Source organism: Felis catus, chromosome A3 (genome assembly GCF_018350175.1).
Source record: "Felis catus isolate Fca126 chromosome A3, F.catus_Fca126_mat1.0, whole genome shotgun sequence".
NCBI lineage: Eukaryota > Metazoa > Chordata > Mammalia > Carnivora > Felidae > Felis > Felis catus.
In genome coordinates this window covers 27875712-27900901 of record NC_058370.1, presented here as the reverse complement: position 1 = coordinate 27900901, position 25190 = coordinate 27875712, and the positions used below count along the sequence as shown (strand labels likewise).

The 25190-nt window shown below is 50.1% G+C and overlaps 1 protein-coding gene across 3 annotated transcripts in view; it reads right to left on the bottom strand.

Moving 5' to 3' along the window:
• The window catches only part of FAM110A (family with sequence similarity 110 member A), a 132240-nt gene that overhangs the window by 70757 nt on the left and 36293 nt on the right, over positions 1–25190 (bottom strand). For all 3 annotated transcript variants that reach the window (XM_045053785.1, XM_045053783.1, XM_045053784.1), the window contains exon 2: positions 22404–22542. The gene's annotated coding sequence lies outside the window, so the exon portion shown is untranslated. The remainder of the gene's footprint in view (positions 1–22403; positions 22543–25190) is intronic.

The window sequence follows — 25190 nt, the reverse complement described above, 5'->3', positions numbered from 1 at the left end:
TACTCTCCCGTTTGAAACAAGCAAACAAAACGAGGCAAAATATATGAAATGATAGTTTTCAAGACACTGGGCACCAGGCAATAAAGGATAGTGATCTGTAACGGACGGAAAGCAAACAAAGTAAAGCCCTATGAAGTCCCCAGTTTACTGCCTGGGGAGAGTTTCCAGATCCTAGTGCAGGGAAAGGGAACCCAGGTGAAACCCAGAAGATTCCCTGAGTTAAGGAAATTCAGCTGCAAATCCAGGAAGACCAAGGAAAGCTGAGTTTGCAGGACAGAGTATCAGAAAGGAGAGAGCTGAACACAGAGAAAATTCCAGAGAGCTGCAGAAAGTCCCCCTGGAGTATTAGGCTGAACACTGGTTGATGCTTTTGTCTGATAAAACTATTCTGGGTTGGGGAAAAAACATGGGAGAAGACTAGAGAACACTGTCCAGGAGTCACACGGGACCAAAAATAGAGCCAAATAGAAAAAAAATTTTAATAACCCATGGGGCACTGTTTATAGTACTCAGGAAGGTCTTTTCTCAGTATTGGTGATGAATTAGCCCTCAACAAAGCACAGCTCTGGACCCACTCAGCAAATCATAAAGTCAAGATTTGAAAGCATCAAACTAAGTTTTCTAGGTAATCTAACTGAGTCTCAGAGCAAAACTCAAGAAGATATAGAAATATAAAAATATATAGCAGACAACAAAGGTAAAATTCGTAGCATTTGGCATCCAAACAAACGTTACCAGGCATGCAAAGAAACAAAAAACATGGCCCATAATGAGGACAATAATGAATCAATTGAAGTTGACCCAGAACTGACACAGAAGTGTGGACTATGAACATTAAAACAGTTATTAAAACTGTATTCTGTATGTTTAAAAGTTAAAGAGACACATGGAAGACAGTAAAAGATCCAACTTGAATTTCTAGAAATGAAAACTGCAATATCTGAAATGAAAAATATGCTGGGATTAATGGCTGACCAAACACAGCAAAAGAAATGGTTAGTGAATTTGAAGACATAGCAGATAGAAACTATCCAAAATGGAACACATAGAGGAATAATAATAATAATAATAATAAGCATCAGGAGCTGTGGAACAACTTCAAGCAGCCTAATGTGTAACTGAAGTCCCCAAAGGAAATATTTGAAAAAGAATGGCTGAGATGTTCCAAATCTGATGTAAGGTATAAACCTACAGATATAACAGGTTTAATAAATCTCAAGCACAAGAAACTGAAAGAAAATTATCCATCATGATCAAATTGCTCAAAACCAGTGACAAAGAGGAAAATATTTTTAAAACAGAGATACAAAGGACCACCTGGGTGGCTCAGTCAGTTAAGCATCTGACTCTTGATCTCAGCTCAGGCCTTGATTTCAGGGTCATGAGTTCAAGTCCCAAGTTGGGCCCCATGTTGGGCTCTGTGCTGGGTATGAAATTCAACTTAAAAAAAAAAAAAAAAGACAGGGGCGTCTGAGTGGCTCAGTTGGTTAGGCGACCAACTCTTGATTTTGGCTCAGGTCATGATTTCACGATTTGTGGGATGGAGCCCCACTTCAGGCTCTACATTGACAGCACAGAGATTGCTCGGGATTCTCTCTCTCTCTCCTTCCCTCTCTGCCTCTCTCTCTCTCTCTCTCTCAAAATAAATATATTTTTTTAAAAATACAGAGAAACAAAGATAAGGATGATGGCAGATTTCTTGTTGGACATGAGCTAAGGGAGAAAGTAGTGGAGCAAATCTTTGAACTCAAAGAAAGAAAAAAAAATGTGTCAACATAAAATTCTATACCCAGTTAAAATATCCTTCAAAAATGAAGGTGAGATAAAAATGTTTTTTCAGACACAAATAGTTGAAAGAATTCTTCACCAACAGATCTGCACTACAAGCAATGATAAATGAAATCCTTTAGACAGAAGGAAAATGATACCACACGGAAATGTGGATCTACACAAATGAATAAAGAGCACGACAAATGTTAATTACATGAGTAAATATATAAGATTTTTCCTATTTTAAAGTATTTAGAAGATAATTTACTGGTTGAACAAGTGCCATTGTAACATTTACATAAGTAAAATGTAGGAAATAAAATCAAAATCTGGAAGGAAGAAAGAAAGGGAAGTGTACTACTATAAGATTCTTATACTATACATGAAATGGTATAATATCATTTGACAATAGATTGTGGTCAGTTAGAGATATATATTATAAATCCTGATGTAACCACTGAAATGATAAAATTGCAGAATTATAGCTAATAAACCAGCAAAGGAGGTAAGATGGAATAATAAAAAGTGATCAATTGATCAAAAATAAGGCAGAAAAATAAGAAAAAGGAAACGGGCAGATAGGACAAATAACGAGCAAACAGACTTAAATCTAACCATATCAATAATCACATTCAATGTAAATGGTCTAAACACCTCCAATTAAAAAGCAGAGATTGTCAGATTGGATTTTTTAAAAAGACCCAAATATGTGCCACCTACAAAAAACAAAAGGAAACAAAACAAAAAGCACTTTAAATATAAAGACACAAGTCAACAGTATAAGGATGGAAAACGATATACCATGCTAACACTAATCAAAAGAACACTAGATGGCTTAAACAACAGAAACTTATTTTGTCACATGTATGGAGGCTGGAAATCAAAGACCAAAATATCAACAGGTTTGTTTCTTCTGGGGTCTCTCTTCTTGGCTTGCAGATGGCCACCTTCTCACTGTGTCCTAATGTGGTCCTTCCTCACGTGCACCCAGCCCTTGTGTCTATTCGTGCATCCAAAGTCCCTCTTCTTGTAAGGACACCAGTCAGATTGGATTAGGGGCCATCCTAAAGGCCTCACTTTAACTTATTTACCACAATAAAGGCCCTATCAACAAAATATAGTCACATTCTGAGGCCAGGCCTTCAACATACAAATTCTGGGAGGACACAATTCAGCTCATAACAGAAAGGGAAAGGAGAAAGGATGGCAAAAACAAAACACAACACAACACACACACACACACACACACACACACACACACTCTGAAAAAGAAAAGCTCACTTGAATACCTAGTCTAGAGAAAGCCAATACTAAATCATTGTGACCTTTCAGTGATCCAACTCCTGAAAGGATCAGAATATATACTTTAAAAAAAAAGAAAGAAAGAACATTGGGTGTCTAATTTAATATTGAACAAAAGTTAAGAAGTTATTTCAGAGCAGGGGCGCCTGGGTGGCTCAGTCGGTTGAGCGGCCGACTTTGGCTCAGGTCATGATCTCGTGGTCCGTGAGTTCGAGCCCCGCGTCGGGCTCTGTGCTGACAGCTTGGAGCCTGGAGCCTGTTTCAGATTCTGTGTCTCCCTCTCTCTGACCCTCCCCCATTCATGCTCTGTCTCTCTCTGTCTCAAAAATAAATAAATGCTAAAAAAAAATTAAAAAAAAAAAAAGAAGTTATTTCAGAGCAAATATTCTGACCAGGGATAGATATAAGGTGATTTTTTATAAAGTCATCTTATAATGAGTAAGTGATCGATTAATCAAAAGCATATCACAATTTTAAATGTTTATGCCCCTGATGGCAGAAATTCAAAATACATAAAGCAAAAACTGATAGACTTGCAAGGAGAAAGAAATCCACAATTATAGACTGAGATTTCAAATCTCAATAATTGAAAGAACAAATAGAGAGGCGCCTGGGTGGCTCAGTCAGTTAAGCATCTGACTTCAGCTCAGGTCATAATCTCAAGGCTTGTGAGTTCGAGCCCCGCGTCAGACTCTGTGCTGACAGCTCAGAGCCTGGAGCCTGCTTCGGATTCCATGTCTCCCTCTGTTTCTGCCCCTTCCCTGCTCACACTCTGTCTCTCTCTCTCTCAAGAAATAAATAAACATTAAAAAAAAAAAGAACAAATAGAAAATCAAATGTCACCTTTTTCGTATGTCCTACCTTGATCATCACTTTTAACTGCAACCCCTCACTCCTATCCCTCTCTCCTGCACACATCACCTTCTAAATAAATGAATAAATAAATATTTATTTATTTATGTATTTTAATTTATTTGTATAATGCCTAGAACAGTGTCTGACACTTAGAAGATTCTCAAAAAAAAAAAAAAAACCAAACTATTGAATAAAAACATGATTGAAAGAGTGTTAATTGCTATTATTATGACTAGTATTATGTGACTTTGCATGTAGACTTTACTTGTGATTTCAATGGTTAGAACCCAACAAAATTAATCTTGGAGGCCCAGAATTCTAGAGCATAGGGGCAGAAATCCAGAATGTTCGAGCAAGATGCATAGAATGTTAATAGTCTAGAAAACTCAAAGGCCTACAATGTTAGAATGTGGGGATGTTTAGAGCCAGAACATCAGAATCAGGGACCAGGGCTGAGGAGGGATCTAAACCTGGGGGGGTGGGGGGAGCCTGGATTGGAGGGGGGCTGTTCAGAGTCAAGCAGAATTTTTGTAATTCCTCTGTTGGTTCTGAGTGTCCCCTAACCTTAGTATCCATACAGAGGTGTATATACCCAGCTAACTAACTCAGCTCAGCAAAGGGACCCAGAAGCTATCCACCCTCGGCCTCAGGGGCTGTAGCAATGAGGGGAGTGAGGAGGGTGGGGTGGTGAGGGAGGCTGTATTTCTTATTTCTCCATTTTTATTCAGCTCCCGCTCACGGGGCCCCTTCTGGACGGTAGGCCCGTGAGGCCTTTCAGTCACGCAAGACTGGAGGCTGTCATTATCAGAGGAAACCACCACCACCAGCTTCACGGGAATGGGGGGACAGGCGGCAGCCTACTGAGGCCTGCCCGTCATCCCAGGGAACCCTGCCCCACAGCCCCAGACCAGCTAGGAAAGCTGGGTCCTAGGGCGTGGGAGATAGGGTGCACAGGGGGTAGATCTCTAAGCCCAGGATTGCAGCCTTCACTGCTCCAGGAATGGGGTGTTCTGGTGGGGGCGGGAGGGAGGGGTCCAGCAGGTGGGGTCCACACATGATCAGCTGCCTTGCTTTGTTTTTATCTACAGCTCTAATCGCCCGCTGAACCTCAAGTCTTATGTGTTTCTCTTATTTCTCATCCACCTCCCAAACCGGACTGGGACTCCGTGAGGGCAGAGCCAACAGCTTCTGCTTTGCTCACGCCGGCCTCATCTGGTGGGGTGACTGCGGGCTCTGTGCACAGCAAGGGCTCCTTCAGTGCTGCCGGTGGTCTGCCTGGACCAAGGCGTTTCTCCGGCCCCATGTGCAGGGATTCCTTGGACACTGGGTCACACCCTCCATGAGAACTAGCAAAGACGGTGGGTGAATCGTCTACCCACAGACCGGCACGCGGGTGCAGGTGCGTCCCAAGGACCTCAGACACCCACCTCCCCACGCTGCCCAGCCCCAACCCCAAGCTCTGCAGAGACCACACATTTTGACCGCATGCCCAGGCACGGCTCTACCCCACCGCGCAGGAGACTGATGAAACTCAAGGGCCTCTTTCCGGCACCATCTCTTAGCCATCAGTTTTCAACTGTGGCCCTGTGCCCATCCAGGAAAAACCACAGGAAATACCAAGAGCCAACACCTGTGAGCACTTGCTGTGCCCCCAGCGCTGCACCAACCTGGTCCATCACCTCTGTACCGCTGGGCACAGAGTCCTTCTCTGACACACAACCTCACGTAGTGGGCAGGGAGGATTTTCCGAACCCCATTCTGCACCCCCTGCCATTGGCCTCCACAATAGCCTCGGATTTACCCTCCATGTAGGACCCGGGTTCTCAACATAACCGGAATCAGGCTGCCTTTTTGAGGCTGGGTCAACGGTTGGCAAAGCCCCAGGAAAATGCACAAAGAGGCACGATGTATCAGACAAATTCCCGGGGACTCTCCCTCCCACCCTCCATCCGCCTCCACCACCACTCTAGCCATTGGAGCCTGCAGACCCCCGAGCCAAGAGCCAGACCTGGGGAACACACACCTGGGGAACAGGATGGGTGGCCGGGTCCCCTCTTTTGGACACTGCTGGGAAGCCCCTCCCCATTCCTTCGCGGCCCCCCTTCTTCATTACTACCTCACTGCTTAATTGGGCGGCCCCGCGAGCGTGTGTGTGTGTGTGTGTGTGTGTGTGTGTGTGTGTGTGTGTCTGGGGGCTCGGGGGCGTCACTCCTCACACATGGGGCGGCCGGGTGGAGTGGGGGTGCTGGCTCCCTGCCCAGGAGCGGGACCCCTCCCCCCAGCCCCCGGCCGCTGGAGGATTGTGCAGCTCAAACAGATGGACCGAGCCGAAGGGGCGGGGGCGCGCTGACGGGGTGCGAGACGGCAGCGCGGCGGCCGGGCCTCCCGGCGCCCTGACAAAGGCGGGGGCCTGCGGCGCGGGGCGCCTTATCAGCGCGAGCAGACCGGGCGGCCGGGCGGGCGCCCGCGGCCCGCGTGCAGGCGCACAAAGGCCCGGGGCCGCGCGGGGGGCGGGGGGCGGGGGGCGCGAAGATTAATTGCCCAATCAAGTAGTCGGCGCGGGGCGGGGGCGGGGCCGCGGCCCCTGGGGACGCGGGGCGACGCATAATGAAGTGTGCAAAAAGTTAATTTGCTCCGCGACTCGCTGCTCGCCACAATCAAAGACGGGCGGCGAGGAGGGGAGCAGTGAGGAGTGTGCCCCCACCCCCGCCGCCCCAGCTTGCGATGGGGGCGGGCGGGGGTAAGGAACCGGGCACCCCCCCACACACACACACACACCCCAGCGTGTGAGGGAAGCATAGATCTCCAGATGAGCTTTCGACCCCCAGACCCCCACTTCCGCCTGCCGTGTGTCCCCCGCGGGCCCCGTCCAGGCCGCTCTCCTGCGCGCACAATGGTTGACATTTCTGGAGCGCTCGCTCTGGGCCGGGCACCGCGCCAAGCGCTTCCTGGTGTGATCTCTGGTCTCGCAACCTGAGAGGTAGGGCTAGTGAGCTGAGCATCCCGTTTTGCAGAGGAGGAGCCCGGGGGCACAGACATGCTAAGGAAGTGCCCCAAGGTCACACGCAGGACCCTTACCGGCCGAAGCTGTAGGTGGAAAATGATGCGGTGGAAAGTGTCAAAGCCCAAATACACTCGATAATGTGGAGGGGTGATTTTATTCAAGCTATTGCAAGTAGGGAGGGCACCCAGGATCCCAAGAGCAGGATGTCTAGGCAGGGTGGGTTCTCCTTAGATTTACAGGGAAGAGCACACAGGTTACAGGCGGGGAATTTAGAGCTGGGATTGTCTTGCAATGGGGTGGGGGGGTGGGGGGAAGGCTCCTTGGTCAGCTGAACGGTTAAATGTTTGTTTCCACTTTCAGATGGGACAAACAGTTCTAATCTCAGCTAGTGAACCATGAGACAAAGAATGGGAAAGCCGGGAGTTGGCTTGAACAGCAGGTTCAGGCTAAAGGAGAAAGGTCACAGGCAAACAGGAAGTCATCTGAGTCTTAGGGGAGAAAGATGGACAAGGGTCTTGTCTAAGTCACGTGAGGAAGGTGCTTGCTTGTGGTAAACCATTTCTCTGAACAGAGAAGAGTAGTGGAATTTCAGAAAACAAAGGTTGGGGGGATTTCTTAACCGTCACTGTTTTCCGGGAGCACAGGGCTTGGGTCAAGTTTAACAGTGTCAAAAGGTTGGCTGATAGTGTAGGTAGAGGCCTGGCACCCTGATGGCTTTGAGCCACTGCCTGGTGAGGAACTCATCCTCAGCAAATAGAAATGCCCTTTTAGTCATTTCCCTGGGCACGTGACCTTAGATAAGGGAGCGATAGTATCCCACCTTACAGGATACTAGATCAGAGACAGCACGCCCGGTAACACAAAGCAAAGCACCTAGGACACGGTAGGTGCTCAATTAATGTTACCCATCAGTACGACTATTTTCTCAAAAAGTGTGGTGTCACGATTTGAATTCAAGCTGTCTGGGTTCAGAGACTGCAAGCTTACCATCCGCTCTACTTCCAGACCTCCATGTATTGATTCAGTCCTCAAACTCCCAAACACATCCCAAACCTGTGTCCCTGGCACTGGGTGATCTGATAAATAAAGGAGGACCCTGGACAGTCCACCCCACTGTGAGGCAGCCCAGCCCTAAATGGACAGTGGCACAAGAGCCACAGCGGCCATGATTGCTCAGGGGAAGCACCAAACCAGGGTTTAAGGACAGTCTGGGGGTCCTGGAGGCTGTGTCCCAAATGTCCACAGACCAGTTGGCACAGGCGAGCAGCAGCCCCTTCAGACTCCTGGAGAAGTGGCTTCCAGGATGGATTCACCTCCTGGCACTGACTGGCGACTCCTGAGTCCTGGTTCTCTGACCCACTGCCCAGGCCTGTGCCTGGGCCCAGGCAGGATCAGGGGATTAGGGAGAGAGCCCTCGAGGGTGACAGGAGCCAGGCTGGCCGGAAAGAGGCAGGGTTACAACCAAACCAAGATATCGGGGCCCCTGATCATAATAATGAAAGAAAGAAAGAAAAAAGGGACGCGTGTTCGGCAATGCCCAGGGACCAGGACTGCTGCCCTGTTACCAAAAATGTCGAAGCTCTCGACTCTGCAAATTAGCATAAAACATGCTGTTTTGCATCGATTTGCATGTCATTTGCATGCTAATGACTCGATGCCACAATGCACCCAGTCCCCTAAGCAGCTTCTGGTCCTTGCTTTTCTCCTAGCCCCTGCCCCTTGCCTTGCACTGAGAAAACCAGAAAATCTGGGTTCTGAGCTAGGCTGGGCGACTTATTCCCTGTGGGGCCCAGGCTAGTCCCTGCCTCTCTCTCAGTCTCAGTTTCCCTGACTGTGAGAGCTCAAGGAGACAAACTGAGCAAAGGTTTTCAAATTATGCTCCAGTAGCCCCCTTGGGAGCTGCAGACACAGAGACGGGGGAGCAGGTGGGGCAGGCGCCCCCCTCCCATCCCTTTCGAACAGCTGGGGCTCTGAGTAAAATTTCTCTTCAGCAATGCAGAGCTTCTCTGTTCCAAACAAAGACCAAAAGTTTACAAACAAACGGACTTAGTTGTCTCCGGCAAGTCTTTCTAGCACAACCTTCTCTAAAGACTTGAACAGCAGTAACAATCAGAGTTAAAACACGTAGCCCGTATCGTGTGGCAGATCCTGTTCCAAGCAACAGAGACACATAACTCTATCTTGACGCAACCCTGGAAATAAATACCGTTACTATACCCCCCATTTTCTAGGTGGGTCAGTTGAGGCCCCGAAAGGTTGAGTAACTTAGCTAAGTTCAAACAGTCACCGGATGGGAGAGTGAAGAGTCAGTCTGGCTGTAGAATTTACACCATGGGCTTCGCCAGGTCAACTCTGCCATTGTACAGATGAAATTGAGGCTCAGAGAGGGAGAGAGCGTTTCTAAGCATAGCCACTAAACTGGCACTTGAACCTTGCTTCCTGCCTGAGCCCCCAGGCTCTCTGTCAAGGGGAAGGGTGGCCAGAGAAGGGAAACCCGCGATTTCAAAGATGCTCAAGACACTTCTCTCTTGGTCCCGTGAACTTGCCAGGATAAAGGACGGTTTCTTCCCTGGCCATCCCCAGAGCTTGCTTCCTCCTCCTCGGCCACCCTAGTGCCAGCTGGTTAGACTTCAGGGAATAGTCTCCAGAACCAGCCAGCACGAGCCCCTAAATCAAGGCAGCCAGCAGGCTAATGAGAGCACCAGGTATGCCAGTCAGAGCCGGCACACAATGCCCTGCCTGGCTGTGCAGGTGGAGGCACCGCCGAGGGGGACTCCACTGCAGGGGGCTGGTGGGGGGGGGGCTTTCTCTCTGCAGAGGCAGGCACGCCAGGCCAGCAGGCGCTCAGCCCCCACCCTTTGGGGATCCGGCTGGGAAGCCCCCAGGTGCAGCTATGACTGGCCTCCCAGAGCGGTGCCCCGCAGGGGGCTGGTCATCCCTCTCTCTGTTCAGTGCCCCTCGACGGCTTTCTCAAGCCCCTTCCCTCCTGCCAACCTCTCCCCCTGAACTGCCCCCTCCCACCCTGCTCCGACCACCCTGGCCTTCTCTCAGCTCCTCCCATGCCCCGAGCTCTGTCCTACCTCTGCACCTCTGCATGTACTGGCGCCTCTACCTGGAACACCCTGCTGCGTTGCCTAGTCACCCCATCTAAGGTTGACTACCACTGCCCCACCCCCCCCCGCCCGCCCCCCACTCCCTGGCACTTAACCGTCTTTTCTTCTCGGCCGTTATTTCAATCTGAATGTATCTGGCTTATTTACGTGCCTCCTCATGTAGTGCCCGTCTCCACCCTTAGACTCTCACTCCAGGAGAGTCAGGACTGTGTGTGTCTTACAGAAATAGAGGTCCCCAAGAAATATTTGTGGGAGGAATGAAAAAGGAGGGAAGCCGGTAGCTGCTGCTGATTTGTTCGGTTCGTGTTGGTCTCGCCCTCCCCCCATCCCTGCCCTAGAGCGTCAGCTGCACGAGAGGCCGGGATTTATATGCCCGTTCTCTTCATGGCTGTGATCCCAGGAGTTAACACAGTGCCTGGTACCCAGTAGGTGCTCAGTAAATATCTGTTGCATGAATGAGCCGAGCGTGCAAGGGTCTCGCAGAGATGGGGTGCCGCTGATGGGGTGTAGGACCCTGGGCAGTTTCCTTCCCTCCGGAGACTTCTGTCTCCCCATCTGAAAGCTGGACTGTGGAATCCCCGCCACTTTCAGCAGGACTGTGGCCCATTCCAGGGCCGCTGTGAGGATGAAAATGAGAAAATGTACGTAGGCACCGGGCACGCGGTAGGGGTTTTATAACCACAGCCCTACAGTCATTAACTGCCTCTGTAGCTAATCCTGTCGGGTTATTTGGATTTCCCCAATGACCAGAGCACAAGGGAAACCCCAGGTGCGGGTGGGGGTGGGCACGGTTTGAGTTCAGCGGCGGAGGCGGATTGGGGGTGAGGCTGGAGAGGTGGGCTACGGTGAGATTGGGCAGACAGCCCTGGGAACTTAATGGAGATGTCACCTTTATCCTGGAAGCAGACAGAGCTAGGGAACGATTTTCAGCAGCAGAGTAAAATGATCTGGTCTGATTTTCAAAACACTCACTCTGGCTGCCAGGTTGCCGGGTAGGGCGGGTGGCTCCCCATGCTCATTACCTCCCTTCCCCCCCGCCCAGTATTAGAACCCCTAGATAGAGCTGGGCATGTGGACACCCAGAATCAAGACCACACTGACTCTCGTAGTTAGTGGTATAGCTGTGTGTCTCCAGTCCAGCCAAGAGGAGTAAGGAGACTACCCACCTGCAATTTCTGGGAGAGATCCTCGAGGAGAGAGGGGATATTCTTTGCCTCTTCCTCCTTCCCTCTGGCTGGAATGTCGACATGATAGCTGGAGAATGTGCAGCCACTTTGGACCACGAGGTGTTGAGGATGGTGGAACAAGACAGAAGGGCCTGGGTCCCAGGGGATCCCAGGGGATTGAGGACCCATCTTGTCAGCCTAGGGCTGCCTGCCTCCAGACCATTCATAAGAAAGAGAAACCAGTGTGTGTCTCCTGTAAGTCACTCTTCTTTTGGGCTCTCTGCCACTTATGGCCAATTCCAAAACGAACAGGTCCGGTTAGCACAAAGGATCTCGGAGCTCTGTGGCCCACCTCCAGGGGAATGGGGGAGAGGACTCTGCTGGTCTTTTTTGAAGTTTATTTATTTATTTTGAGAGACAGAGCGTGTAAGCAAGGGAGGGGCAGAGAGAAAGAGGGAGGGAGAATCCCAAGCAGGTTCCACGCTGTCAGTGCAGGGCCCCACACAGAGCTCAAACTCACAAGCCACAAGATCATGACCTGAGCTGAAGTTGGATGCTTAACCCGCTGAGCCACCCAGGTGCCCCTCTGCTGGCCTTCGGTGTCCTGCTCACAATAGCCCTGAAGCTCCTGGCCCAGGCTGCCTGGATCAGCCCAACTGGCTGGCGTCCCTGGCTGGACCCAGCTGGGACAGGTGCAGAGCTCCTGCGGGCCTGAGACCAGGGCTTCTACTGCTTTCCTCGCAGCCTTGAGGGGCAGGGCAGAGAGGACAGGGGCCATGGCAGAATGGCACTGTCCCTTCTTGTGGGCCACCTCCAGCCCCTTGTTACCCACCTTCCACACGACACCCAAGAGAGCTTTTAAAGAAGCTTTGTTGTTGTTGCTTGAGAGAGAGAGAGAGAGAGAGCATGAGCAGGGAAGGGGCAGGCCCCGTACTGTCAGCATGGAGCTGGACACGAGGCTCAACCTCACGAATCGTGAGATCACGACCTGAGCCGAGATCAAGAGTCGGACGCTTAACCGACTGAGCCACCCAGGCTCCCTGACCCAAGAGAGCTTCTTGGTGTCCTCTCTTGATCTCACAAATCACCTCAGTGCCTTCCCACAGTCCCCCAGGACCCTCAAGATGACATCCAGTCACCTCTGGCCCATCAGGTTTTGTAGGACATGGCATGATTCTTCAGGGCACAGCTTCCAAGTCAGACTCACACACACATATCCCGGCTTTTGAGAGCCCTGTGACTTCGGGGGCGCCTGGGTGGCTCAGTCGGTTAAGCATCCGACTTCGGCTCAGGTCACGATCTCGCGGTCCGTGAATTCGAGCCCCGCGTCGGGCTCTGAATTGACAGCTCGGCGGAGCCTGGAGCCTGTTTCAGATTCTGTGTCTCCCTCTCTCTCTGCCCTTCCCCCACTCATGCCCTCTCTCTCTCTCTCTCTGCAAAAGTAAATAGACATTAGAAAAAAAATTAAAAAGAGCTCTGTGACTTCGGGCAACTTCCCGAAGCATTTTGGGTCTTAATTCCATTAGCTACGAAATGGAGGTGATTGGAACAACAGCTTGCTATTGTCATAGAGTTTCAGTGAGGAAGTGTGGGGGTTCCTGCTATTTACTGATGCGTAACAACCCCCCAAACACAGTGTTGTCAAGATGTTCCTCGGGCTCATGGATTCTTAGGGGTCAGGAACTCACACAAGGCACACCGGACCTGACTTCCTTCTGTTCTACGGTGGCCGGGGCCTCAGCTGGACAGAGGTGACCCCCCCCACCGGGGGCCGGCATCATCTAGACGCGTCTTCCCTTACACGTCTGGCCATCGAGACTAGTTCAGCTGAAGCTATTGGCCGGAGCACCCAGTTGTGGACTCTCCTGGAGTCCTGAGCTTCCTCGCGGCATGGCCGCTGGGTTCCAAGAGTGAGTGTCCCCCGAATGTAAGCAGAAGTGACATGGCCACTTCCAAACACAGCGAGAACACAGACCCCACTTCTTTTTTTTTTTTTTTTAATTTTTTTTCAACGTTTTTTATTTATTTTGGGGACAGAGAGAGACAGAGCATGAACGGGGGAGGGGCAGAGAGAGAGGGAGACACAGAATCGGAAACAGGCTCCAGGCTCCGAGCCATCAGCCCAGAGCCCGACGTGGGGCTTGAACTTACGGACCGCGAGATCGTGACCTGGCTGAAGTCGGACGCTTAACCGACTGCGCCACCCAGGCGCCCCCAGACCCCACTTCTTGACGAGAAGACTATCACGGCTCTTGGAGCCATAATTTGAAACAGGTTATACAATGCCTGTCCCATCATGAGCCCTCATTAAATGTTAACTGGGACGGGTGGCAGTGGTATGAGATCAGGGCGCGGTGCCATTTGCGTTGAAACAGTCAGATCAGGTGACACTAGGCATCAAGGGGTTAATGCAGGAGGCGCCGGGCGGGGTCTCTGGAACCCCACGGCCCCACGAGGCTGAACAGGCTCTGGAAAGATAGAGCTTGGATAAGAGCTAACAGGTCTCGGGTGCTCACTAGACGGCAGGCGCTGAGCCAAGCACTTTCAGTGCAAGATCGCGTATAATCCAGCAAGCCATCCAAGAGGTAGGTCCTAGCATTGTGCCCATTAATTGATGAGGAGTCAGAGGCTCAGAGAGGCAAAGGGTCTTGCCTGAGGCCACACAGCGAGGAAGGGGCAGGATTTGAACTCAGGCAGTGTGGTGTCAGAGCCCGTGCGCACTTCCCAAGACTAAGCTGGGCAGTAGCCAGCCTGCCAGGTGGAACAGGCCGTCCTGACTGTTTGGTGACAGACAGGGAGGGCTTGTACTGCTGGACGGAGAGCCAGGACCAGGAGGTTTGTCAGCTGCGAGGCCACAGTCACAGGCTGGGGGAATGGGGCCAAGACCTCCGTCTGGAGGGGTGGAGGCGGGAGGGAGTGAAGAGAACCCAAAGAGCAAGGCAGAGCCCCCCTCCAGAAGCAGCAAAGCACTAAGGGATGAAAATAAAGCCCCAGGATCACGTGGGGCCCTGACCTCTGCTCCTGGAGCCCCCATCAGGCCATCACTGGTCCCCCACCTGGAGCAGAGCTCAGCCAGTTCCTGGAGGTCAGGAGGCCTCAGCTGGAGGGGGAGGAGCAGGAGGGCGGGGAGGGGGACACCACTCAATACAACAGCCAGGAAAGGTCACAGAGGGGACTCCCAACAGTGCGGGGGTCTATAATGGCAACCAGCACACCTGCAGGGGCTCCAGACGGCTCTCCCTGGTGCCCTCTGGCCTTGACTTTTCTTCTGATGGCTCTCCTTCCTCCCTTCTCGCCTTATTTCCATCCAGCCCCGTCTTCCATTTGTCCTTCTTGCCTTCTATCCCTTCTTCCATTCCTTTCTTTCCCTCCCTTCTTCACACTTGCCTTGTTCCTTCCTTCTCTCCTTCCTTCCATTCCTTCCCCCATTTTGAAATCTCGCAGGGAGAAGCTGCACCCCCCGCCCCCCGAAGGCAGGGAGCAGCCCGGTCTGAACAGAGTCATGACCACGGACTTCACCACGACACCTAAGCCATCGCAAAACTAGTCCTAGCAATGCCATGCGTCTGGGACGAGTCTTGTGATGACCTCCTTCATCGCTCGCAAAATCAGGTGTCCCAGAGCACCTGAGTAGCCTGAGCATTACTGGGAGGTGGCTTTGGGGGGGGGGGGCACTGGATTAGGAGCCGGTTCACCTTGGACGAATTGCAAGCCCCTCTGAGCCTTGGTTTTCTTGGTTGAAACAACTTCATGGGTTGAGGAGAGAGTTAGACAGGACGGCACACGCTTGTCCTCGGTCACAGGAGTGTTTCTGCCTTGCCCGTCCCTCGCTGGCACAGGCCTATGACCTTTCTCCCAGGCCCGTGGGGCAGAGCCAACTCCCAGCTGACGTTGGCAAGCGGCTGGGGGGGTGGACCAGCAGGCTGTCAGGCCCGGCCTTGTGCCCAGAGAACCTTCTGTGCCACTGTTCCTCAGCCAGGCAGGCCCAACCCACCGGCCACTTCCCGTGCCCCTGGCAGGACAGGGCTATAGGCCCCTCCTCGCCTGTATCTCGCTCAGCTGACCACGGTGGCCACCCTCCTCCCCCCAGGCCCTGGAAACAGAAGTCTCCAATATAAATGCAAATCCACTGCAGTCCCCAGTCTCAGGCTGGCAGTTCCAGCATGTGCTGTAGGCTGGGGACAGGAGCTGACACTGGCCCAGAGGAGATAAGGCACTTCTGGGCCACCCCCGCCCCCGGCCCTGCCCACTCCTCAGCCTGTCAGCTCCACAGACACCCCAGGGAGCCCCAGCCCTTCCTCTCTGCTGCCCCATAAGGCCTGTATGCAAAGCACCGTCCCCCCTCACTGCAGTCAAGAAGGGCCACGGCCATCCTCAAATGGTGACAATGTTCCACCCTCCTGCCCTCTCCGCAAGCAGAATGGAGAAAAGGCAGGTGACATGGGAGCTAATTTCTACCACCACCCTCCGGCGGGCTCAGGGCCACCACTAGCCCGTAGCATTCCTTTCTGTGAATCAGAAACAGACAGCCCTTCTTCCTGGTACAAGGCAAGCCCTCCACAGGGCTCCAGGCAGCCTCTTAGCCCCAGCTGGGCACCCTTGAGCCCCGCACAACCTGCACAATTGTAAGCCACAGCTCGGGGCGCCTGGGGGGCTCAGCTGGTTAAGCGTCCAACTCTTGGTTTTAGCTCAGGTCATAATCTCAGTTTGTGAGTTTGAGCCCCGCATTGGGCTTTGCACTGACAGCACGGAGCCTGCTTGGGATTCTCTGTCTCCCTCTCTCTGCCCCTCCCTCACTTGCTCTCTATCTCTTTCTCTCAAAATGAATAAATAAATATTAAAACAAACAAACAACAACAACAACAACAACAACAAACCCCAGAAGGTAAGCCACGGCTCTTAGCAGGACCCATCTCATCTTTGGGACTTGGTTTCTCTCCACCTAGAGAGACCTCCAAGCATTGCACAAACCCACTTAGGTCGAGCCCTTGGAATTAGACGGGGTGGTTCCTTGGGTGAGACCTCTTGCAGATCCAATATCCTATCATCCTTCCATTCCTAGGTCTGAGACATTCTGACCCATAAGCCACAACTTCCAGAATGCTTAACAAAGGAGCAAGGCATCTCTGGCAGAAACATTCTATGATCCACACGAGACAGGAGTTGGGGTGGGTTTGGAGTCATGAGCAGGGCTCTCAAATGGCCCGGACTCCAATCCGCTACATTCTGGCTCCAGAATGTCACCTCGTCAGAGAAGCCTCTGCTGGCGGCCTCCTATGGGGCAATTCCTTCCCCTTCTCCAGAGACTATATCATATTCCCTACTGGTTTTGTTTTCTTCATGGTATCTATTGTTATGTGAAATTATCTCACTCATTTATGCCTTCCGTGGTTACTTTCCGTCTCTCCCCTCTCCCTTACTAGATTTCAAGTTTCTATAAGAGCAGGTGCCGTGAATCAGTAACTCCTTCCTCAACGCTCTCTGGGGAGTAACGACGGATCCCCTGACAGGGTTAGTGTAAGGCGTTCATCAAGACAGCCAAAGGTGCTTAGCAGAGAGCCGGCACCCAGTAAGCGCTCAATAAATGCTCATGGCTGTTGTTATCATTATCCTGAAAGAGCTGTGGGTGTCCTGGTCCCAGAGGTCCAAGTCCCGACACACTCTTGTGTCAGGGGCCAAGCCATCCTGCCCCATTTACTCACCCCATGACCACAGGCAAATGGCTGCTTCTCGTTCCCAATTTCCCTCTGTCAAGTGATGTGTCATTGCCAGAAATGTCACCAAGTCGCTCTGAGTGTCAAATGACGCCAAGAGGGAAACACACTTTTTAGTCCCTAAATATGATTTCAATACGGGGCGCCTGGGTGGCTCAGTCGGTTAAGCGGCCGACTTCGGCTCAGGTCATGATCTCGCGGTCCGTGAGTTCGAGCCCCGCGTCGGGCTCTGTGCTGACAGCTCAGAGCCTGGAGCCTGCTTCGGATTCTGTGTCTCCCTCTCTCTCTCTCTGCCCCTCCCCCACTCATGCTCTCTTTCTGTGTCAGAAATAAACATTAAAAAAAAATTATTTTAAATAAACAAATAGGGGCGCCTGGGTGGCTCAGTCGGTTAAGTGGCCGACTTCGGCTCAGGTCATGATCTCACGGTCCGTGAGTTTGAGCCCCGCGTCGGGCTCTGAGCTGACAGCTCAGAGCCTGGAGCCTGTTTCAGATTCTGTGTCTCCTTCTCTCTGACCCTCCTCCGTTCATGCTCTGTCATTATCAAATCTGTCTCAAAAATAAATAAACATAATAAATAAATAAATAAATAAATAAATAAATAAATAAATAAACAAATAAATAAAGCCAGTTCATGCTAATGAGAAACTATAGAGCCCTGCCATTAATAAAAATTAGCATCCTGATATAGGGCACCTGGCTTAGTTGGTTAAGCATCTGACTCTTGATCTCAGGTCAGGTCTTGATCGCAGGGTCATAAGTTCAAGCCCCCTGTTGGCTCTACATAAACAAATAAATAAATACATACATACATACATACATACATAAAAGCATTGGTGATTGTAAGAAGAGGATATATGTTGATAATCGCTAAAATAAATGCTTAAGTATTAAAAGTCTGATACCTCCAGCCAGATGGGAGATCTGATCCAAAGTTTTCACGCTCTCGAGCTGAGAGTTCTCTGGGAACTTTTTTTTTTTTTAATTATTCCTTTGGTCACCGGGCCAGACCTTTCCTGAGAACCATACATGGCCCAGCCCCGGTGGCAACAGCCTTAAGCGAGAGCATTTCCGGCCTTCAACGCACAAAGGTCTACCTGAGGTAACAACTTCCGCCCTCCCAAATACAATTAATTGGCAGGGAATCATCACCCAAGCTGGCCTCCCTGGGCATTTCTTGGCTCTCTTCTCTCAGCACCCCCTAACAAAGGTGTCTCCCCTGTGGAGGTGTGGGAAGGGAGAGAGGGAGTCAAGTCTGTGTTTGCCGGGGTGACGATCTCCATGCACACCATTGCAACCGAACATGCCCACTAACCACTCCCGCTCAAACACACAGTCTCCAGGACCCCCCCACCCAGTGCCATCCATCTATTTTGTTGATTCTTCACTTTGGAGAAGGGCAATTTAACACAATGGCTTATTGTTTCCAGGAAAGGACTCGGAAGGGAGACCTCTGGCAAATTTGGTAAAATGTATCCTTTGATTGGATGGGCAATTTCTGTCCTAGGATTTTATCCGGAAGAAACCGTCATGAACATGGAAAACCACAACAGCTGCACGATGTTCTTGGCAGCACTGTTGATAAGAGAGAAAAGTTGCAAAAAAAAAAAAAAACACCCCTGAATGGTCATCAATAGGAGATTCAGTAAATAGATACGATAGTCCACATGATGGGCAATGATGCAACCATTTACCGATGAGGCTGTAAAATATTTAGACACGGAAAATGTTCATGTATATTATTAAGTAGAAAAGTAGCTACAAAAGAGAATGTACAAGATGTCCCTTTTAAAATATACATACATATGCATTGTAGAAAGATTGGGATGGATTTGGGTTAGAGAGGATTTCTTAAACGGGAAACAAAAAGTCCAGACCATAAAGGCAAATAAATCTTTTCTTTCTTTTATTTTTTTTTTAATTTTTTTTAACATTTATTTATTTATTTTATTTTTTTTAAATTTTTTTTCAACTTTTTATTTATTTTTGGGACAGAGAGAGACAGAGCATGAACGGGAGAGGGGCAGAGAGCGAGGGAGACACAGAATCGGAAACAGGCTCCAGGCTCTGAGCCATCAGCCCAGAGCCTGACGCGGGGCTCGAACCCACGGACCGCAAGATCGTGACCTGGCTGAAGTCGGACGCTTAACCGACTGCGCCACCCAGGCGCCCCAACATTTATTTATTTTTGAGACAGAGAGAGAGCATGAACAGGGGAGGGTCAGAGAAAGAGGGAGACACAGAATCGGAAACAGGCTCCAGGCTCTGAGCTGTCAGCACAGAGCCCGATGTGGGGCTTGAACCCACAGACCGCGAGATCATGACCTGAGCTGAAGTCGGCCGCTTAACCGACTGAGCCACCCAGGCGCCCCAAGGCAAATCTTTTCTTAATGTTTATTTGTTTATTTCGAGAGAGAAAGAGCAAACGCATTCACGCGGGAGCACGGGAGGGGCCGAGAGAGGGCAAGAGAGAGAGAATCCCAAGCAGCGCAGAGCCTCACAAACCATGAGATCATGACCTGAGCTGAAATCAGTGGGACGTTTAACCGACTGAGCCACCCAGGTGCCCCATAAAGGCAAATATTAATAAATTAATCTCCATTAGAATTAATACTCTGTTCAAAAGTCACAGTAAAAAAAAAGTGAAAATGGTAAGTCACAAGCTGGGAAAAGTTTGTCACGGTCTGACTGACAAAGATCGGGCTCGAAATACATACAGAGCGCCTACAAGTCAGTAAGACGATCAAGAAGAACAGAGTCCAGATTTGAACAGACATAAAGAACAGAAAACATGAACAGCCAATAAACATACAAAAAGATGCTCAACCTCTTAGTAATTAGCAAAATCCAAATTAAAAGTTCGTTTTATGTCTACTAGATTGGCAAAACTTCCAAAGCTGGAAAAATCCCCAGTTTGATCCCTCGGGTGGCACAAGGGGGGTCAGTTTGTACAGCCACTTTGAAGAACAACTTGGCGTTGTTTTGCACTCACTCTACAACCCTGCAATCCCATCCCCGGGGACATTCTAGAGAAGCTTGTATGTGTGCACAGGAGATGTGAGCAACAGCGTTCAAATTGGCAGGACTGAGCCCCTCCTTCCGCTCCCTGCCCTCGGGCACCTGAGAAATCCTTCTTCCTTCCACCCGGTCTTCTGACTTCTTCCTCCGGACAGCGGTGGGCAGTGTTTGCCCTAGGGGCTGGGGCTTTAACTCTCCCACACTTCACGTGGTGGGACCCAGCCCTGTTGGCCAGTCACTGGGCAAGCCAGACCCCCTGCTCATCACCTGAATGGAAGCAGGGAGACAGCCGTGACTGTCCTGGGGACCAGGGAGAGGCCAAGAGCGCCCGGAGGGTGTCAGGAAAAGTGGCAGGGTGACAGTTCATGCAAATAATAGACTCCTCTCTGCAATGCAAAAGGAGGGGCAGCTCCATCTGGGCCAATCGGAAGCATCCAAGACAAATCGCCAAGGGGAAAAAAAGCAGGGAGATCAGCTACCGGTCGTGAAAAGGGGGGATTCAGGTGTATATCAACACATGATCACTTGTATGTGGCAAAACGCTTCTGAGGACAGGAGATTGGCCTTGGGGGAGGGGGAGGGGTGACTACGGGGCGGGGGTGGGGCCAGGCCTCACTGCGTCCCCTTTTGTGCATTTTTATTTTGTACCTTGCACGTGCTACTATGGAAAACGGAGTAAAAACTGGACACGAGCTGCAGTCACGTGAAATGTGGCACGCACAGAACTATTACGAGAGTTGAATTAGTGGCTGATCACCAGGGGACCTAACGTCACTCCCAGACGATTAATCTGCATTGTTCTCAACTTCAGCGAAGGTGTTTTTGTTTTCTTTTTGAAAACATTTTCCAGCCAACTTTTCTCGGTTTCAGACTTTTCCACGGACCCTTGAAGAGCCTGTGGCTTTTCCTGCACTGTGCCTGCTGGGCCAAATGCATGGAGGAGATCCATTCATCACCCATGCCCGGCGGCGCACCAGCTCCCCAAGGGCCACGGGTAGGAGGTACGAACTCCTTTGACTTAAATCATCTATTGGGTCCCACCCCGAGGTTGCTCTTCAGTTCAAGCGAGTCCAAGGGGAATAGGCATGACCCTCCCCTTCCTCAGGAGCCAAAATGCACAAGGTCACTTTCTGGACCTCAGTTTCCCATTGGGTCACACAGTCTATATGTGACTCTCCACCTCAGACACTTGCTTTCGCCTGCCCCTCACCCCTTGTTCACTTCTGCAGCCACACTGACCCCTTGTTCTTCCGGCCCTACTCTGTGTGGGCAGAATTCCACGATGTCCCCCAACATTCCCAGCCCTCCCTGCAACCCCCTGCAGGTGACCATGCCCAGCATAATGCCCTGGACTGGGCGTGTGCTGGCATTTACTCCCGTGATTAGGTTATGATATACGGCACGGGTGGTCAGACTTGTGACTTACAGAACCGTGAGCTAAATGGGTACTGTTTTAAGCCACTAAGTTAATGGAAATTCGTTGCACGATAATAGAAATTAATACACATGCCCGGCTGGCTCCACTCTGGCCTTTCGTGTGCTGGATCCCTCAGCCTGGAAGGCTCTCCCCACAGATATTCACAGGGCTCACTCCCTCCCTTTACCCAGGTCTTTGTTCAAACATCCTCTCCCAGAGAGGCCGGCCTGACCACATCATTTAGAGGAGCACCGTCCTTTTATTTCCTATTCCCCCTCCCACTTTATTTTTGGGTCTATCCCTTACCACTCCCTGACATTATATGGTTTCAGCGTCATCTGAATAACTTTTTTTTTTTTTAGCTTTTTACTTTGAAATAATTTAAAACTTACAGAACAGTTACAAACATTGCACAAAGAATTCTTACATATCCCTCGCCCAGAACCCCCAAATGTTGACATTTTAAACACGTTTGCTTTATCATTCTCTTTGTATAGAGAGATTTTTTCCGAGCCATTTGAGAGTAAGTTGATGACCTGATTCCCCATGGCCCCCAAATACTTTAGTCTGTGGTTCCTAGAAACAAGGAAATTCTCCTGCATGAGCACAGCAAAATCGGAAAAAATCAGGAATTCGCTGCTGACACGTTACCACCGTCAAATGTTCAGATCCCAGCCAAGTGCTATCAACTCTCCCCAAAATAACATTTTTTTTGAAGTTTTATTTATTTTGAGATAGAGAGACAGAACAGGGGAGGGGCAGAAAGAGAGGGAGAGAGAGAGAGAATCCCAAGCAGGCTCCGCACCGTCAGCACAGAGCCTAACGCGGGGCTCGAACGCACAAACCGCGAGGTCGTGACCTGAGCTGAAGTCAGACGCTTAACCGACTGAGCCACCCAGGCGCCCCAAGCATAGCATCTTCGATGATAAACAAAAAGATTCGTCCAGAAATACTCACTGCGTTCAGTTGTCTTATCTCTTTCACCTCCTTTCATCCGGAACAGTCCCTCAGTTTTTCCATCCCTCTCATTATCTTGACACTTACCAAGATTACAGGCCAGTTACTTCGTAGAAGTTTCCTCAGTTGGAGTTCGTCCAGTCGCTCCTCCTGATCAGATTTAGGTTTTGCGTCTTTGGCAGGAACATCGCAGAAGTGACACGGTGCTCTTCTCTGTGCAGGTCGCCTGGAGGCACACGACAGTTTGTCCTGTAACAGGTGATGCCACCCACTACCTTCGATCGCTTGATTAGGGTCCTACCTGCCCTGTTTCTCACCGTCAAGGTACCCTCCTCCTCTTTGTAATTAATGGGTCATCTTGGGGGGGGGGGTATTTTAAGACTATGTATATGCTCTGTCCCCAACAAATTTTCACAGAGTAGTTTTTATTTTAGCACCCAGCAATGATTCTGTCAGAGTCAGTTATTACCATAATATTTCCATTCTTCCTTCTACATTTGTTATTACACATTCTACTCTGAGAAAGAGCTTTCTCCTCCTTCATGCGTGTGTGTGTGTGTGTGTGTGTGTGTGTGTGTGTGTATGTATGCATATGAGATCAGTGTGGATTCACTATTTTTACTCAATGAATTATAATCTATTATGGTCATTATTTTGATTCTCAAATTGTCCCAGATTTGACCAGTAGCTCCTACGCTCTTTTGACATGTTCCTAGCATTACTTGAGCACTTCTAGATGTTTCAGGCTCACTATGTACTTTCCAGGCCCCAGCCCTCAAATCAGACTTCTCCCCAAGGAGCCCTGGTTTCGTACAGTGGAGGATGCTATGTTAAGACACCAAGATCTGGGGGCGCCTGGGTGGCTCAGTCAGTTAAGCATTCAACTTCGGCTCAGGTCATGATCTCACAGTTTGTGGGTTCAAGCCCCGCGTCGGGCTCTGTGCTGACGGCTCAGAGCCTGGCTCCTGCTTAGGATTCTGTGTCTCCCTCTCTCTGCCCTCCCCCACTTGTGTTCTGTCTCTCTCTCTCTCTCTCTCTCAAAAATGAATAAACATTACAAAAAATGTTTTTAAAAAGACACCAAGATCGGGGTGCTAGGAGTAACTCATTGCTACGTGGATATGAGTGCTCTTGGGCTCTCTTTGTGGACAGAGCTGGGAAACACACGTATTACATGTATGCATCTCACCCACACGTGGGCACACAGGCATCTCTGCTTCTCTGCCTCTATTTTTCAGAGCCAGGAGTTTACCCTGGTGGCTCCAACTCCATTCCAGCACCACAGAGGTCACTCTAGCCTTTGCTGTCACCGCGTTTATGATTCCCTACTCCGACAGTGAGAAACCTAGCTCTCATTTTCCTCAATATATTAATTTGTTCAACACCCCCCACCCCGTCCCATAGAGCCCCGGCCTCACTCACGGTTCCCCTGCTTGGCCCCCCACCCTACCGTTCACCTCCAACAAATATCGGGAAACAGAAGGAAGGAGGAGGAAAGAGGAAGCCGAATTTGTTTTGACCTAGTAATACATTCACTTGGTACAAAAGAAAAACGATAGGAAAGTATACAATGAAAAGTCTCCCTGTCCACCCCGTTGCTCATTCCAATCTAACTCCTCCCCATAGGTAACAAGCATTATTGGTTTGTTACATATACAAGCTAATATAAAGATGTTTTTTATTTCCTCTCTTCTCCACAAAATATTCCTCATACTCCTTTTATCTGTCAATAGTTCTTGGAGATCTTTCCGTATTTGTGCGTAAAAAGTGGTCTCATCCTTTTGTGGCCGGGTAGCGTTCCTTTGGCTACTCTATTTAATCAGTTCACCAATAATCGACATTTAGATGGCATCTAAGATTTTGTTAGGCCCAACAAGACCGCAATAAATAAACCTGAATCTATTCACGTTGCATGTGTCCAGACCCATCCATTAAATAAATTTTTAGAAGCGGGGTCATTGATGTGATCTGACATGTTTGTGTTTAACGATTAAAGTCTGTCTCGGGAAAGATAAATACTCTGTACGATTTCACTTCTATGTCGAATCTAAAAAAACCCAAACTCAGATACAGAGAACAGATTCATAAGGAAGGGGGTGGGAGGCAGTGAAGGGGTCAATGATACAAATTTCCAGTTATCAGATAGATAAGTTTTAGGGATGTAATGTACAGCATGGTGACCACAGTTAATGGCACTGTGTTGTATATTTGAAATTTGCTAAGAGAATAAACCTTAAAAGTTCTCATCCCAAGAAAAAAATAAATAAATAAAGTCTGTCTCCCCTCTTGGAAGAGGAAAGGGACTCTGTTCGAGTGACTGCTATTTTCCCAGCACGAGGAACTGCTAGACTTTGGTAGGCGTGCAACAAACAATGTGTTCGATAAATGAATGAAAGACCGATGCCCTCGGGCTCTGCAGTTGACCGTCTCTGGAGCGTAGGGCGCCCTCACTGTGTGCCCGGTGCTGTGCATCGTGGTGCCGATCCTCCACGCTTCCCCGTGAGGAAGGCACAGTTTTGACAGCCCCACTTGACAGATGAGAGCGCTGAGGCCCAGAGAGGGAGCACGGCTGAGCTGACGCCACACAGCTAGTCAACAGCCAAGCCACAGTTCCCACCCAGCGAGCCAGACTCTGGAGCCACTAACAATCTCACCCACTGCTCCCAACACATCTCTTCTCCCCCCCCCCCACACACACACTTAGCTCAGTCCTCCAGCCCCACCTGGACCCCTCATCTTGCCTCACACGCTTCCCTGGACCTAGCTACTTCTTCTCAGCCTCACCCCCAGCCAAAGGCGTCTGCTCCCCGCCCTCGGCCAACGCGGGACAGGACCAAGGAGAAGAGCTGTCATTTCCATACAGCTGTCCCCGGG